Genomic DNA, 14428 nt, shown 5'->3' with positions numbered 1-14428 from the left:
ATTTGAGGGTCAACATAAGAGTCAACGTGTCACTGTTAGACCAAATCATTTTTGAAACAATCTCAAATTAGATCCAATGAAGAAGTGTACTCATATTTATAAGAGGTGCCATAATCTCATTAACGCTGCACGAATATTACATTTTAAGTCTAAATGTTTGTAATGACAACCAGTAGACCAATTTATTCTACAAAAAGAAAGTTTATGTTTGAAGTCAGAGTGTGAATGAAGATGACAAATCAATTCAATAATACAGCAATAGTGTTGAAATGAATGCTGCAAAAAATACACGTGTTTATAATGAGAATAATTAATTGCATTTAAAATGTGAATGAACATAAGTGGGCTCGTTAATGTGGCAAGTGGTCATTTGATGACTAATGACTCTTAGTAGAGGCATTAATGTTACAAAAATGTTGAATTTGGAGTAAAAAAAAAAGTCAATAATAACCTTCAATAAACTTATCAATGCTGCAATAATGTGGAAATTGACAAAGAAATGTTATTGATGACCATCAGTTGACTCATTAATTATGCAGAAATGTTACTTTTGACGCAAATTGTTAATAATGACCACGAGTAGACTCATCAGTATACAAAAATGTTGAATTTGTAGTAAAACTCTTTACGTTGAGCACGAGTAGACCATCAGTACTGCAAAAAATGTTAAACTTGACATACAAATGTTAATCATGACCACAAGTAGACTCATTATTTCTGCGATCTTGTGACATTTGATGTCAAAATGTAACTTATGAAAATGTTGAATTGGATGTCAAAATTCTGAATTTAACAAACAAAAAAAGTGTAACATAAAGCCATGTGGGACATTCTAAGTATATGTTAATCCTGTAAACGACACAAATGCATTGTTTATCTAATACAATTTATTTGAATACTGTTTGTTCTGTTCAAAATGTTCCCTCATTAACTCACATCTTCTATGCGCATAAGTGAATATGTAACCTACTTGAACAGGGTTCGGGGGAAGGGGGGTCTTCTTGGGAATCGAATAGGGATGAGAAAGTGGGTGGTGGTCCTATCCTATTAACTTTCCCCCTCTTTGGTGGTGGTGGAGGGGGTCCGAAGGCATGAGTCATGTGTAAAAATAGAGCAGAACAACATAGAGGAGAAGCATGAGGATGAAACAATGCGGCTGATTGTTGTGCGTTGATATTGTGAAGTTGACCAATAAGTGGTGGCTGGCAGAGGGTACGAGAGGACACGGTGGCTCCCAGGGGGGGTCTGCAGGCGGCTGATAGCGGTCTCCTCGGGGTGGTCCCCCGCGCTACACTTCGTAGATAACGCTCATGTGTGGTTGCTTTCTGCACGCAGATGTAAAAAAAAAAAGGAAAAGAAAAGAAAAAAAAAGTGATTTGACGCCTCCTCTGTGGGGATTGTTTGCAGGAGACAATTTAATATAGCACAACACGCACACACTTTCTGTCCTGTGCGTAAAACAATCCGAGTGGGGGTCTTTTATGAGGAGGGGGGGGGGGTGTCAGAAGTTGATCTCCTATGGCATTCTGTGCGGAGCAGGTGCTGCGGCTCGACGTTCCCTCATAAGGTAAAGTGGCATTAGTGCGTCCAAATGGCAGACTTATATATAGGCTGCCAATTCAGCACATTGTCCCCCGGCCTGCATAGCACCCCCCGAACCCCCACCCCACCTCACGCCCCCTCCTTCTTTCTCTTCTTCATCACAATTAGTTATCGCTCTTATATATGGGCAAAGTTTGCATTCACGGATTTTTTTTTTAAAACGTTATTTGTAATGAAATATGTTCATGTTTGTATTGTATTCTATATTTCAGGTAATTATATCCACTATAGGTGTGTGCATCTTGTCAATAAAAGACGATTCAATATGTATCTCGATACACGGGGCGCTATACGATTGGATTGTAAAGTGGAACGTTTTGGTTCGATTCAGTTGGGATTACGATACGATTCAATTTGATATGGTACGGCTCAGTTCGAGAGGGTTTGACAAAATAAGTTACTTGTCATTTTGCATATTGTCAATAATGTAAATGTGGCATTCCCTTCAAAGATATAGCTCTCCGATAAAAGTCTATTTAATACCTATCTTGATATATTCTAAAGTTGAACGATTCAATTCAGTTTGATTTGATGCATTCACTGCCACTGACGGTTATAGACGTCAAATATTCATTTGAACTATTTCTATTAGTTTAACTTTTTTTTCCCCATTTTTGTTAACAAGAGTATGAAAGCCTATAATTTTTTTATTGTACATTTAGAACAGATATAAAATGTGTGATTAATCGTGAGTTAACTCGTGAAGTCATGCAATTAATTACGAGTGATCCACTAATTGCTTATGTGCTAACGTTGATGGACACAGGCTGAATGCTAACATGCTAACTGTTGGCATGCTAACGTATAGCAATTTGGGTAGAAAACATGCTAAGAAAGCTTGATAAGGATTTAACATCTTGCCCTGTGGTTAGGTACTATTTCGAAAGAATTGACAAAATGGTAACGTATAGCAATGTAGGGAGAGAAAACGCTCAGGAATATCAATAAGGTTTGATGTTTTTCTCTGTAGTCGGCTACTATTTCAAGTGAGAATTGATCAAATGCTAACAAGCTAGCTATTGGTACCCTAACACATAGGCCCAAGGCAAGAGAGCAATCGGAATGTGTAAAGCGCTTATGTGATTTGTTTCTAAATACAAGATCAGTGCAATTGTTTCAACAATTTTTGAGCTATAGAATTCAATTTCTTCTTCTTCATGGCAGTTGTCTGGATTTCTTTGGTGTGGCTAGAACCAACCCTAAGTATGAACTTGGGCATCTCGATGACCAGACTGCAGGTCCACGTAATAGTTCGCGAGCCAGCTAGCTTGCTAGCTAGCTCGCTAGCTTGCTATGCTATATGAACTCACACATAACACAAAAATCGACAGAGGTGGTGGCATCGACATTGTCCAAGTAAGATATCACATTTGTAGTTGGGTACTATTTGTGAAAACAGTTAATGAAATGCTAACATGCTAGCATACATCGTAATCTAATCGCTTCTCTCTCTTTGTTTTGAAATTTTTCTTTTCCTAATGATTTGCAGTGGGCAGGGACATGTGTTGTCTAAACACAAATTTTACATTTAGTCGCGAGTGCGCCAACCCTGCTGTAAGTGCACATTAGCGGGCCTATACAGTATACTTATCTCAGGCACACCCAAATTGCAACGTTGCTACATGAAGAATAAAGAAAGACGGCTGAGGCGCTGCTCAATGAAGACTTGACACACACATGCGCACAGGACCAAACTTGGCCATCACAAGGCAACACCATTCAATTTACATGTTGTGCGTGCATTTCTTAATTAAATAATGAAAATAAAAAAATCCTATTGAAAAGAGAATCTTTAATATTATCTTTTGTTAAAATAACAATGTACATAATTACCCCCCCCCCCCCACCAAGTAAAATAATGATTCAAATGGTCCCTCCAAGACTAAAATTGTTAAACTCACAGTTGTTATAAAAAATATTTAGAGGTGGACTTCAGAACTCATCAAGGAACTGAAACTGAATTTGACTTTAAACAACAGCACAAGCAGCACATTCATTCATGCAAGTGTGTCGATATGATAAAAATGGGTGTCATTGGCAAACATCCCCCAGGTTGGTTGGTTGGTCTTATCCAGTTTCAAAACCAGCCGGGTGTGGTTCAGTGTAAAAAAAAAAAGACAATACAGTGGAATTCAGGCTATATTCAAATAAAAAATTATGTACTTTGAAGACTTCTTTGACGGATGTCTTGGCTTGCAACAAAAAGAGACCGTTTGCTGGCGGGAAAATGCCGACTGTTGACGTCACAACTGTTACTGTTAGCATTTCAGGTATACACTTATAAAAGACTCATGTTGCTGTCTTGCTTTATCTTAGCATGTTTGACGTTAGCATGTTAGCATTGTATAAATTCATAGTACACAACAAACGGGGAATTTTTGCATTTTTTTTTAATCAATCTGCCTTCGCGCTTTCTCTACTCATGTTGATAACTTGCTAAATGTTAGCATACCGACTGTTGGCCAATTTATTAATGTCTATAGCGGTTGAGATTTTTTATGTTAGCATAGAGTTGTTAACGTGTTAGCATGTATCAATTCATATTGTAAATAATACACAAACGTCGGGAGGAATGTGAAATTCTTATAATCTGCCTTTCACCCTTTCTATACATCTTATCTTGCTACATGTTAGCATTACAACTGTTAGCATGTTAGCAATAGCTATTTTTTGTTCTTATACAGCGGTGCATGCTTTGATGATCAAATGAAAACACTTTCAACACTCATTTTCCTCTTCGACTCCAGCCCTGCAGCATGCCCCGTGCCTTAAAACAAATAAAAAAGGCAGACTGTTAATGTTACACAGAAAGTGATGTGTAATTGTGTCTCGCATTGTTGACTCAGACTGTAGAGCCCATTGTGGTGCAGCAGGTTTCTATTAGGAGCGTCTCAAAAAAAAAAAAGAGGATGAAATATTGGTGGCGCCGTCGTCACGGTGCCTCATTGTTGCTGGCACACTCTCCTCACTCTGACTAATCAGTACCACGCCGGCGATAAAAACCACTTTGGACCACAAAATGTATTTATATAGTCTGCTGTCGCTCAAATCCAGATAGTGATGCACATGCCAAAATATTACAAAAAGCTTTCACTGCCATTTTTTTCATCCATAGGAAATAATGTAAATAAATATAGTTAAGCCATCATAAAATCTTATTCTAGTAAATGTATAGGCAAGGTTTGAAGTTTTAACTTTATGAGCTGTCATATGAGTTTAAAAACGTAAAAATATAAAATATATGTACATCAATATGTTTATCAAGATGTGTATAGACAACAAAAAATATATAAAATATAAAAATAAACAAATTAAAATATTTTAATATACAGATAAAATCGGAGAAAATGTAAAAAAAAAAATGTGTACAAATAATTACACATAACATGTATCAAACATTAAAATTTAGAAAATATACACAAATTATTTTATTAAATATAAAAATCATACATACGAATATGTTTAAATATAACAAATACAATATGAGAAATATTTAAATATAAACAGTACATATAAATATAACATAAAAATAAATCTAAAAAATAATGAAATGATAAAGACTAGGTTGGTGTTATAGCTATATTTAAAAAAATATATAAACATAAAAAAATAAACACAAAACGTAGTATAAAATGTTATTATTATTAATAAATAATTTTTTAAATATAATTCAATTTCTAAAAACAAAACAAACATATATTATTATTATTATTATTATTATTATTTATTTATTTATTTTACAAAAAACAAAAACATATTATTAATAGTAACATTGTAATGTTATTTTTTTTCACACTTGCCAGTTTTACAAACAAGAAGTTAAGCACTGGAAAAAGTAGGCGAAAATATTAAAACGCTGGCCCTGTGAGTCGGTGCCAAGTAACGTTTAAAAAGCGGAATTAAGTGTGCAATTCCTCATTGCTGTTCTAGACACCTCACTGAAATAATCCACATTAAAGCACTATATGTGACACTTTTTGTCGAGCACTGTATACACTGTTGTCCTGAAATAGCCTCTTTGACGGACAGCTCCAGAAGTCCTCCTCGTGTGCCGCATTTGGCGGCGACTCGTATTGCTAAACCAATGCAGCGGCCGACATGCGCGTAATGTGCCCCGGACATAGTGCTGGATTAGCACAAGCTACGCGCTATGCTGCCATATTGTTGCTGACTGCGCTGCTGCCTCGGGTTTCCGCAACGCAATCCGAGCTGAGGAGAGACCACGGCGGTGTTGGCCTGCTGACACCCAAAGTAAAAAAAACAAACATATGAAATATAAACAAATATAAGAACTTAACAAATAGAAAGTATATAAAAACAAAACAAAAACTTAAGTATTAAAGTACAAATGAATTTTGTACTTTAGAATTTCCACTACTGATTATAAGAAGTAAAAAAAAACAACCTAGCGTATTGTTGCTAACTACGTTCCTGTCTCCTGTTTCCGCCGCAAAGTCCTAGCCAAGTAGACGACTACGACGACGATGGCGGCCGCATGTTGGCCTGCTGACGCTCCAGCACAAATGATGCGTTTAATGTGCACAGAAGATGACAAATAAATAAATAAATGAAAGGAACGCTAACTCAGCAGCAGCTTTAATATGGGAAACATACGTCGCCGTGCCTGTGATGTCACTTGTTATTGTTGGAGGCCGCCTATAGAAAAAATCCCATTTGTAGTCGAAAGAAGCTTATGTCATAAAGACTCTATTGTCGCTCATGTGTGTGCGTGTTTTCCTCACACTCAGGCAGGCTTAAGTTGGTTACAAGGAGTCTTGTGGCCCGTTTACATGACACAGATGACAATTTTAACAGGATGAAAATGGTCACTTTCACACGGGGCGCCCACAAAATTTCTGCAAAATTGCAAACACTTTCCAAAAAGACACGGACGGGATCCCGCAGATTGTTATGGGATGACGATTTTCCCTATTTAAATGCCATTAACTCATTCACTGCCATTGACGGCTATAGATGTCAAAAATTCATTTGAACTACTTCTATTAGTTGAACATTTTTTCCCACTTTTGTTAACCTGAAAACCTAGAATTTTTTTAAACTGTACATTACGAACAGATATAAAATTTGTGATTAATCATTGAGTTAACTAGGGAAGTCACACGATTAGTTATAATTAAAAAATTTAATCGCCTAAAATTTTTAATTGTAATTAATCGCATGACTTTAACTCATTCGCTGCCATTGACGGCTATAAACGTCAAAAATTCATTTGAACTATTTCTATTTTCTATTTAACATTTTTTCCACATTTGTTAACAATAGTATAAAAAATAGAAATAGAATTAGAATTCAAATAGACTCTTGTGTAATTGGATGATTTTATGAATTGCTCCCAACCTGCTCTTCACTTACACAATGAGCTCGGATTTTTTATGTTGCTGCAGATTTGTCGTCTAAATCACTTGGCCTCTCTCGCCGATTGCTCTGCATGTACATTTATGCATGCGGCAATTAATTACCGGCCGGCACTGGCTTTGTAAATTAGGAAAGGGGGTGGGGGTCACATATCCCCTACCCCCCATTCATATTAATTGCCCGTGACAGTTAAAGCCTTGTTCGGGTCGTGACAAGGTTGACTCCAGCCCGGGACGCTGCTCCCCTGGCGCTCCTTCACACATCTGATCCTCATTTTCAACAAGTGGCGGCGGCGGCTGACTTCTATGATGAATGACTGGCTTGTGTTGTATTTTGTTGGACTGCGTTCTGCAATCGGCGGCATGCGCCCTGATAAGTATGAGGCAGTGGAGAACCTGATTAGCTTAGTGTCAAAAAACTACTACTAATTGAACAGCACATAAACAGTGATATCAGGAGATGGGATGGTACTATTTATGATGTTTGGAGGAGACAGCAAGCTGACCCAAATGTAGAAAATAGGAAATAAATTACTTTAAAAAATATACATTATTATGTTTATTTGCTCCTTTGGTATAGGCTGGCCTGTTCATGAAGGATGTCATAAGGATGTAGGAACGGACCATTTTGACCCCTGGGGCAAGGGTGGCTATTTTTTTTGTTACTAGCTAACAGGCTACTTCCTGGTTCATGGAGAATGATCTAAACAATGTGATCAGGCAGCAGGGACTGTACCATTTGCGCTCAGGATGGGCGTCACAGTTTTATTGTGACTCATATGCCAACCAAAGTGATACATTAATGTGTGATGTTGTATTTTTGTTAGTTTTGTTTTCATTTTGCAGGCTACTTCCTGGTTCATGGGGCGCTACCATTTGCATTCAGGGAAGGGGGAAACACTTTAATATAGACTCAAATTTGACAAGGACATACAAAATCAGATTTCCAATTCTTCTTTTTTCTTTTTACTAGCTCACAGGCTACTTCCTGGTTCGTGGAGAATGATGTAAACAATGCAATCAGGCAGCAGGGTCTCTACCATTTGCGTTCAGGAGTTGGTTGGGGTGACACTTTTATTGTGACTCAAATGGCAACAAAAGTGATACAATAGTGTGTAATGTTGTATTTTTGTTTTCATTTTGTAGGCTACTTCCTGGTTCATGGGGCTCTACCATTTGCATTCAGGGATGGAGGAACAATTTAAATGTGACTTAAATTTGGGAGAATAAAAAAAAAAAATTGCCAGCAGGCTACTTTCTTGATTCATGGCGAATGAAGTAAATAGTACAATCAAAACTGTTATCTAGATTTGAACCATTTTTTTTTTCCTTGGCAGAGGCAAAAAAACGTCAATGTTTGTGTCTTCCTGTCTTTTGCAGTCACAGGTCATCAAATGAGCGCATGTTTTGTCTGAATGGCGTCTTTTCTCGCGAGGGGGGTCCGCGGAGGTCTTCTCACGCTCTTTTCACGCAAAGACGTTCTTCCCTTTTTCTTTTCCCGACTCCTTCCCTTCTTCACAAGGCCCTCCTTTCTTCTCAGTCACGCCAAGCGAGTGTGTTTGTGCATACCTCGGCGGTCGGACAAAAGAGATGCTTTTGACATTCACCTCTTGTTTTTACAGTCCCCGCGAGGCGCGGCGTTTGCACAGCTTTGTCTGGGAGACGCGAGACAATGGCGAGCGCCCATAATGTAATCTCCTCGGGGCTGCTTAGGTGCGGACGTATGTGCCGGCGCTTGCCCCGGCCCCCGAGCCGCTCCTCGCCGCCTTGGCCATATTTCACGGCGAGTGACTCAGGGCAGAGAATACGTGTTGTCACTTAAGCCTCACTTGCTCTTTTGTGAGACGCACAACACAAAAGCTTTTGCACTCATGCAAACATCCTCGCTGTCGGTCCAAGTAATTAAAGGTGTGCTCACAACAACTTGCCTGCACGCATGAGTTTTAACAAAGATCCCAATGCTTCAAGTGAGATTCCAGTGGGATAACCATAATGCTTAAATCCAAATACTAACCCCAACATGAATCCTAACCACTAACTTGACTGAGTTTCCAGTGGAAATCCTCTAAACTAACCCTAATTCCAACCCCTAAACCTGACTAATCCTCAGCCTACCCCTAAACCCCAAAACAGAACCCAGAAACACTGCCCATATGCCCTAACCTTAACTCATTCACTGCCATTGACGGCTATTGACGTCAAAACTTCATTTGAACTATTTCTATTAGTTTAACATTTTTTCCACTTTTGTTAACAAGAGTATGAAAACCTAGAATTTTTTTATTGTACATTTAGAACAGATATAACATGTATTAATTAATCGTGAGTTAACTATTGAAGTCATGCGATTAATTACAATTAAAAATGTTAATCGCTTGATGTGATTAAAGAAAATAAAAGATTATAAAAAATTTAGGAGCGTCAGGCGATTACATTTTTTAATCATAATTAATTGCATGACTTCACGAGTTAACTCACGATTAATCACAAATTTTATATCTGTTCTAAATGTACAATAAAAAAATCTAGGTTTTCATTCTCTTGTTAACAAAAATGGAAAAAAATTAAACTAGTAGAAATTGTTAAAATGAATATTTGACGTCTATAACCGTCAATGGCAGTGAATGAGTTAAAGGGGAAGTCAAACGTAAACATTTCTTGACAATAATATGTTATACGTGACCTCACTAGTCTAAACACGACATTCTGATTAAAATTGCATTTGTGGAATATGAGTTATGCAGTAAAATCCAGCCATTTTTATCCATCTCAGGGGGCGGCCATTTTGTCACTTGCTGTCGACTGAAGGTGACATCACAGTTGCTCAGAGCTCAGGCAGCGACCAATCACAGCTCACCTGTTTTCTGAAGCTGATCTGTGATTGGTTGTTACCTGAGACATGAGCAATATGTCATCCTGAGTCGACAGCAAGAGACAAAATGGTCGCCCACTGAGATGGATAAAAATGACTGGATTTTGCTGCTTACCTCATATTCCTCTAACGCAATATTAACCAGAATACCTTATTTAGACTATTGGGGCTACATAGAACATATTATTGTCAATAATTTTTTAGGGGTTGACTTCCCCTTTTAATCCTCAACACAAACCCTACCTGAGTGATTGATCTTAAACCCGAAACCTAACCCCTTAAGTAAACCAAACCAAACCAAAAAAGCTTGCAGGTTTCCAAAGTAATATTCCTAACTTAACTTAACTCAAACTCCAAACCCTAATTAAAGTTACCTAACTTTAAACCCTACCCAAAGTGTTTGATAGATATAAATGAGACGGTGCTTATGGCCCAACCCGGAATGAACATTGGCACGTTCCCAACAATGTGAACAATTAGACGAGCATTCCATCTCCGTAATTAAATACCATCCCGTCATTGTCAGCCTTCAAGTAAAGACATGTTTGTCATTGTCATAATTACCAGTGCACTTGCTCATTCGTGTTTATTATTCATCTAACGCCATACACAAGATTCTTTGTTTGGCCAGTCGACGTGAACGGAAACTGTTCGTTGCTTTTTGCAGCTGCACTGTGAGGCTTATCGAGTTTGGCATGAAACTTTTATTGCCCAGGGTGAAATCAAAACATAATTGGTTAGCTATGTATGACGGTTGGTTCCCTTCTTGACAGATTTAATCCGAAATTAAATGTGGTGACTGTGATTTAATCTGAAGTATGGTGCCCGTTGAGCGTCAACAAGCGCGTAGTCAGAAAGTATTTCGTGGAAGTAAAAATCTCAGTTTGTCAATTTTGCCGTGAAGTAGGGGGATACCGGGGCTAGTTGCATCACTTTTTATACTTTTATATATTTCTTGGAATCAATACATCATATATAAACAAAATGTATACCAGATGAAAGACCAAAGTCTTAGGTATATCTTTTGTATTCGTGTCATTTTCATACTTTGTGTCTATAAGCCATCAAATAGAATGAGTGAACATGTGACATATTGCCCTACCAATGGGTAGATTGTCACACTATATGGGGTAAGATGTCACACTAGATTTTGCAACTATAAAACAAGGACAAAATTATCCTTTTTTATTTTTTGTTTGTTTTTTCACAGCCAGAGAAATATAATATAATATAATATAATATAATATTTTTGTCTGGTAAAAATCATGCAAATCTATGCAATTTTTTTGCCATTATCTCTTTTTGAAGCATAATGATCCTTTTTTATTTTTGTTTTTATTTTTTGTTTGTTTTTTACAGCCAGAGAAATATAATATAATATGATATAATATAATATAATATAATATAATATAATATAATATAATATAATATAATATAATATAATATACAGTATTTTTTTGTCTAGTAAAAATCATGCAAATTTATGCAAATTTTTTTGCCATTATCTCTGTTTGAAGCATGATGAGATTGCCCCAAGGGAATACACGCTTTCCCCACATTTGATCAACCACAAATAGACGCAGCGATACAACAATCGGTCCTCGGAGAGAGAGACATCGTTTATGGGTCAACTGCGGCTCATTGTGGTTTAATTGGTCGTGTGATTAGCGGGAACCCCCGGTGCGCTTCCTGTCCTGTGAAATAGACGGCGGCCATTGTTCGTTCGCGCCGTGCGTCGGCGCAAGTGGCGCTGACAGCTGCGACGAGGCAACATTTGTTTGCCTGCGTCAAGGCGTGTATTCACGGCGCAGGTGCAGGCGTCATTCTCAGAATACTGTTGATCTGATAGGACTACTATGCTGACAATGTCGTAATTATGTGACACACTCCTAAAAACAATGTGGGAGCGGTGGGGGGTGGGGGTGTACTCTTCCAAATATGTTCTGTATTTGTAAGATTTTATTGTATCGTGTTGGTATCGTTTGATGGGGAGTGGAAGGTGTCCTGTTAAAAGTAGTTGGATCTTAGCTACTGTGCGGCAGCTTAGTTTCAGTGTGTTGGCAATCGTCCTGCATTTCTGTTTTTTAGCTCCTCAGAGAGTTTGTTGTCATGATGTCCTGTATTGAACTTCCAGTGACCAACTTGAGAGTGTTTGAGAAATAGCACCAAATTTAAACCACATGTTCCTCATTCACACCTGAGACTGGGGGAAGGAGGGAAGGTGGCTAATTGGGCCAATGTGGACTTTTTCATTTAGGGGTTTACACACTTTTGTTGCCAACGGTTTAGCCATTGATGGCTGTTTAAACACTTTCTACTTAATACTTTGTGAGAATAGGCTGGTTCCTTTTTTCAAATTCCATGGTTGATGAAATGAAGTAAAAAAAGACAAATTTAGACGAGTAAAGTCAACCGTGGTGGAGATCTTGATTAATTGTGATCTAGGGGTATTTTGAGGTGGAAAAAAAACAGGACAGTTTAGACGAAGAAATTGTAATCCTCAAAGTAATCCCCATTTTTAATAAATATATCTGTAATCTGATTACATGTTTTTCCTGTAACTGTAACGGAATACAGTAAAAAAAAAATAAAAATTGTAATGTGATTACGTAACGGCGGTACATGTACTCTGTTACTCCCCAAGCCTGCCTCTTAGTTAATAGTAGCATGTGCTATTGGACAGCTGCTAGACAGCAGGCCTGAAGAGGTAGCTTCGTAGCATTTGTCTACTGTGTTTGTGGGGGGCTGCAAAGTAGAAAGCACAATGAGATAAACATGTTAATAGCAGTCCAGTAATTAAAATGTTCTGGCATTCGTAGTAGCCATAATGTAAAATTTTTTGGGGGGATTCAGCCCGGACCGGTTGCCATGCAAAATCCACACCGCGCATTGACTTTTATACTTTATGCGTTTAAATTGACTGTCAAACACAACTATGTCTGTAATAGTCGTGTATATTTTAGGCTGAAGAACAGACATGCTCATGATGGGACAAATTCAGACAGGCTGGGTTTGTTTTTTTTCCTTTTTGCTTTCTTGCGCCGCCAGGTTCACTGAGAGTGCGCGCGTCGTACGTGTGACATTCATCATGTTGGCATCACGCATGGCATGCTTCAACGCTCAACAATCACTTCATTAGGTACAAACTTATGATTAGATCCAATACAATAGCATGTCTTTATTTAGTTTTCAACTATAATTTTAATAGATTGCTCCATCTGGAGAAGAAAAAAAAAAAACTGAATTAGTAAATTTAGAATATAAGAAGATATATATTAATGATATACATATGTTATATATATATATATATATATATATATATATATATATATATATATATATATATATATATGTATATATTAAAAAAATATATAATAAAATAATAGATCATTTACCTCATGTAAATTGTAAACATAAATGTGAATACCCTATATGAATTATATAATATACACATACAATAAAAAGTCTCTTACTTATTCAATTTGACTCTATTTATTTTGGCTGCTCCTCATGTCAAAACAAAGCAATGATAATCAAAGAAGAAATAATCCCTTGGCACTCACTGAGCTGAAGTCCCGTGAGGTACACCAGGTCTGGTCTGCAAGCCACCGGAGGTGATGCGAGGTATTACGCAACAGGCCAAACCGGTTCTGCAGACATTTTGAAACATGTTAAGGCGGGTCTGCCCGCCGAAGGAACCCCCCCCCAACCCAACACATTTTGAGCATGTAAATCTTTGTTCTCTTCTTTTGTTTTGTTCTTTAACGACTTGCTATCATCACAAGAAAAACTTGTTAGCCATCGATCGAACGTACCAACCGGCGCCTCTGAGGGAGAGAATCGTTTGGTTGACATGAATTAAAGATCACAGATGCGCTGATCGCTCTTTTTATTTCTTCATTGTTTTCAATTAGCCTCACATTGTAGAATCAAAGCTGTTGTGCTCTCTGTGGCGTGTGTGGACGCAAATACACTGATTCTCTGTTGATATACATTGGCACCTTGCTCTCTAGGCACGTTCTATCTATCTATCTATCTATCTATCTATCTATCTATCTATCTATCTATCTATCTATCTATCTATCTATCTATCTATCTATCTATCTGGCTAGCTAGCTAGCTAGCTCGCTATCTATCCAACTAGCTACAATATCTCTCTAACTAGCTATCAAGTTAGCTATAAAGCTAGCTATCTAGCCATCTATCCATAGATTTGGGTTTAGTGATATGGACATTAGCATTCCAGTAAGACTGACACATGTATCACTACAATATGTGTTTGTTTGTTTTTTGGGTTGTTTTTTTTTAATTTTGGGCGTGCATTATTTTTGTTTCTTTAAAACTATTATCTTAAAGCGTGTTTTTTAACAAGTTTAATATCTAAAGAATGTGTGAGAAAAAAATATTCTCTTGTGTTTTCAGGTGATGTCCAGGAATTTCCAAGTCATCCGCAAGTGAGAAGAGGGCGGGTCAGAGTTGTTCAAGCCTCTTTGTTGTGTGAGTCTCTTTTTCTGATTACTGGCTTGTTAAGCAAAGCTGCGCACTGAGCGCTGCCTGCTCAATAGCGGCTTTCACTCTG

At 37.6% G+C, this 14428-nt stretch overlaps 1 protein-coding gene across 2 annotated transcripts in view; it reads left to right on the top strand.

The window, feature by feature from the left end:
* The window catches only part of LOC144053964 (transcription factor SOX-6-like), a 92479-nt gene that overhangs the window by 1130 nt on the left and 76921 nt on the right, over positions 1-14428 (top strand). For both annotated transcript variants that reach the window (XM_077568930.1, XM_077568929.1), the window contains exon 2: positions 14272-14346. The gene's annotated coding sequence lies outside the window, so the exon portion shown is untranslated. The remainder of the gene's footprint in view (positions 1-14271; positions 14347-14428) is intronic.

Source organism: Vanacampus margaritifer, chromosome 6, assembly GCF_051991255.1.
Source record: "Vanacampus margaritifer isolate UIUO_Vmar chromosome 6, RoL_Vmar_1.0, whole genome shotgun sequence".
NCBI lineage: Eukaryota > Metazoa > Chordata > Actinopteri > Syngnathiformes > Syngnathidae > Vanacampus > Vanacampus margaritifer.
The sequence above is the reverse complement of the archived record's forward strand: the minus strand, read 5'-3'. Positions and strand labels throughout refer to the sequence as shown.